We start from the raw sequence: 3,281 nt of genomic DNA, 5'->3' as shown, positions 1-3,281 counted from the left end.
TCATAATTTTTAATAAATATCCTATAACTCAATTCTATTTCTATTATTAAAATTCGTTTTAAAAAGTTCCTTAAAATAAGATCCATTTAGATATATTTAATCACAAAACTTTTATACGTAGTTGGCCAAACCGTGTCACCAACTATTACAAGAGTTACTTTGTTATTCTATAGGGGTTACTTGGTCAGTGTTATAGTGGTTACTTAATCATATTATAGATTGGGTTTACTTAGTCAGTATTAGAGGTTACTCAGTTAGTATTACAAGGGTTTTTATAAGGGTTACTTTGTTCGGCTAGATGGTGTGGCTAGCCGCATACAAAATGCATTGTTATTTAATTTATTTTAAAAACTATTAGAGAATCAGTAAAAATAAGTTTTAATCAGTAAAATTATTTTTAATTTGGTAAAAATACTTTTAGTTCAGTAAAAATAATTAAAGTTCATTAAAAATAATTTCAAGTCAATAATAACATATATATCTATTACAAATAAAACTACAAAAAGTATTATTATATGAATATCAGCCATATGATATCATATGTCTAAATATCTACATTATCAAAACGAATTATTTGACCGTATTTAACAGTAAAGTAAAAATGTTATCTTAAAATTTTATCAACCATCTGAGCATCGTCGGGAACAAAACTTATTATCACTATGCTTCTAATGTTTCCTATATACAAAATTAATCATAACTTTTAATAAATATCCTATAACTCGGTTTTATTTCCATCGTAAAATTCGTTTCAAATAGTTCCTTAAAATAAGATCCATTTATAATACTACCTCCGTTCTTGAAAGTTCGACTCACTTACTATTCATGTGGTCAAAATAAAGTAATTTTGACCACAATTTATGATTTATAAATCAAAATAATTAACAAGTTTGGTCTTATTAGATTCCCCTACTAATAAATTTTTCAAATATCAACTTTTAAGAAAATTAACTTATATATAGCGGAAGTTATTAATGGTCAAAGATGTTCATTGGAGACCGTGCAAATGCAAAGTGAGTCGAACTTTCAGGAACGGAGGGAGTATATTTAATTTAGTAAAAAAAAATAATAGAGAATCAACAAAAATAAGTTTTAAACAGTAAAAATAATTTTGGTTTGGTAAAAATACTTTCAGTTCAGTAAAAACAATTTAAGTTCGATAACAATAATTTCATGTCAATAATAACATAGATACCTATATACAAACAAATTACAAAATGTACTCTATTCTATAAATAAGCGATAGGATATCGTATATCTAAATATCTTGCATTATCAAAAGGGATTATATGACCGTATTAATAAATATTCAAGCCAAAAAATTTATCCTAAAATTTTATAAACAATCCGGGCATCGCTCGGGCACAAAACTAGTACATATATAAAGGAGAGTTTTTTCTCGAGTTTTTAGAGAGTCACGCAGGATAAAATTTTCTTAACGCGCCATGTAGGATAATAAATTTTAGTGATAGCCAATCAAATAAGAGATTTGTAAATTCTTTTAGAGTTAAATAATTCAAATGCCACATAAACAAAATTGGCGAATGAAATTTTAAAGTTTAAATTAATGAAATATAATATATTATCTTTTGAAATTAGGAATTTTATCTAAATGTTTAACTGGAAATTCACAATTTATATTAAAATAAAATATTAAATGATTATTACATAAAACGAATAAAATAACAAATTTTATTACACAAATAAAAAAATATTTATTTTAAAAAATACAAATAAACCGTGCATCGCACGGGCTTCATCTAATGTAACTTTAATTCAAAAAAAAAAGGATGGATTATCTAAGAGTTTTTTTTTTTTTTTTTTTTTTTTTTTTTTTTTTTAAACCAATTATCTATGGGTAACTAATCGTAATAACTTTAGTAAATTTAAAAAAAAATAAAATTAATTGGAGCGATTACTTTCTTTTTTTTTGAGGAAAAACTAGATCCATATATTAATCATCCATGTCCAACTAAGCCAGAGTTACAATAGAATGAGGAAAAGAGCCAAACTTCACAAGCTCCGTATTTCCCCCAGTATCCCCCCGAGCAACCAAGTAAGCTACGGTATTACAACTTCTTTTTGCATGCGTAAAAATACAAAAATCAAGTAAGGCTCTGGCTACATTAATGTCCTCATAAACATGGTGGATCGGTTTTCTACCATGGGATTTTGAGGTGATTGCATGGATTACCGGTTGCGAGTCCGATTCAACCCAAACATTAGTGAACCCAAATCTCAAGGCAACCGACATGCGTACCTAATAGCCAATGCTTTTATGCACTCGAGGTCGGAGGATTTCACCCTCTTTGTGGCTGTTGTTAGGATAGTGCCACCCTCGTCTCTGACCACCACTCCTAGGCCTCCCTCTCCTCCCTCCCTAACATGAGCATCAACATTTATCTTAAGTACGCTAGTGGGAGGTTTTAACCATTTACTCACGCCTCCCTGCTTGGATTGAGCTCCAGCCTCCCTAACCCTTGCATTGTACACCCCGTAATCCTCCACGTACCTGCAGAAACCCCCAGCTAGAGCCACCATGTTCGGATTGGCTCCCTCGAACAACACTAGATTTCTACCTCTCCAAATCGCGCATATGAGAGCCATGAATCTTCTCAACTTTTGCCCATTCAAATTTCAAAACATCCAGTCCCATGTTTCCATGAATGAAGATGACGGAGCATCACTTAATATGGCTCTAAGATCACTCCTCTCCCACACCTCTTTTGCAATGGAGCACATGAAGAGTGCGTGGTGGACTGACTCAGGCTGTTCCTTGCATATTGGGCAAAGGTTGTTTGTTACAATGTATTTTTTAACTAACCCACAACAATGTTGCCCTTAATGACACCCCATAAGAAGTGACGAATTTTCGGTGGGATCTTCATATTCCATATCTTGCGCCACCAATCCACTAGCTCACCTCCATGATCATCACCACCCTTTGACATGTGAGCCAACCAATACCCAGATTTTACGCTATACCTCCCATCACTTGTAAGCACCCATTGCCTCAAATCCTCCCTATGAAACTCTGGCAGAGGTAGTTGAAGGGCCAACCCAGCATCCTCTCCTAACATCCTACTCACCTTCTCTTCATCCCATCCCTTCCCATCAGCCGTAAGCAATTCATACACCAGCATGTCCTCCGGAGCATCAGTTGGCTTTGTAGGAGTATGTGGTTTTTCATGTTTCACGAGCCACGCCTCCTTCCAGCATTTGACAAGTCTACCATCCCCAAATCTCCATCCAATTCCATCTTGGACAAGGCCCTTTGCACC

Source organism: Chenopodium quinoa, unplaced genomic scaffold (assembly GCF_001683475.1).
Source record: "Chenopodium quinoa cultivar QQ74 unplaced genomic scaffold, ASM168347v1, whole genome shotgun sequence".
Classification (NCBI taxonomy): Eukaryota; Viridiplantae; Streptophyta; class Magnoliopsida; order Caryophyllales; family Amaranthaceae; genus Chenopodium; species Chenopodium quinoa.
The sequence above is the reverse complement of the archived record's forward strand: the minus strand, read 5'-3'. Positions refer to the sequence as shown.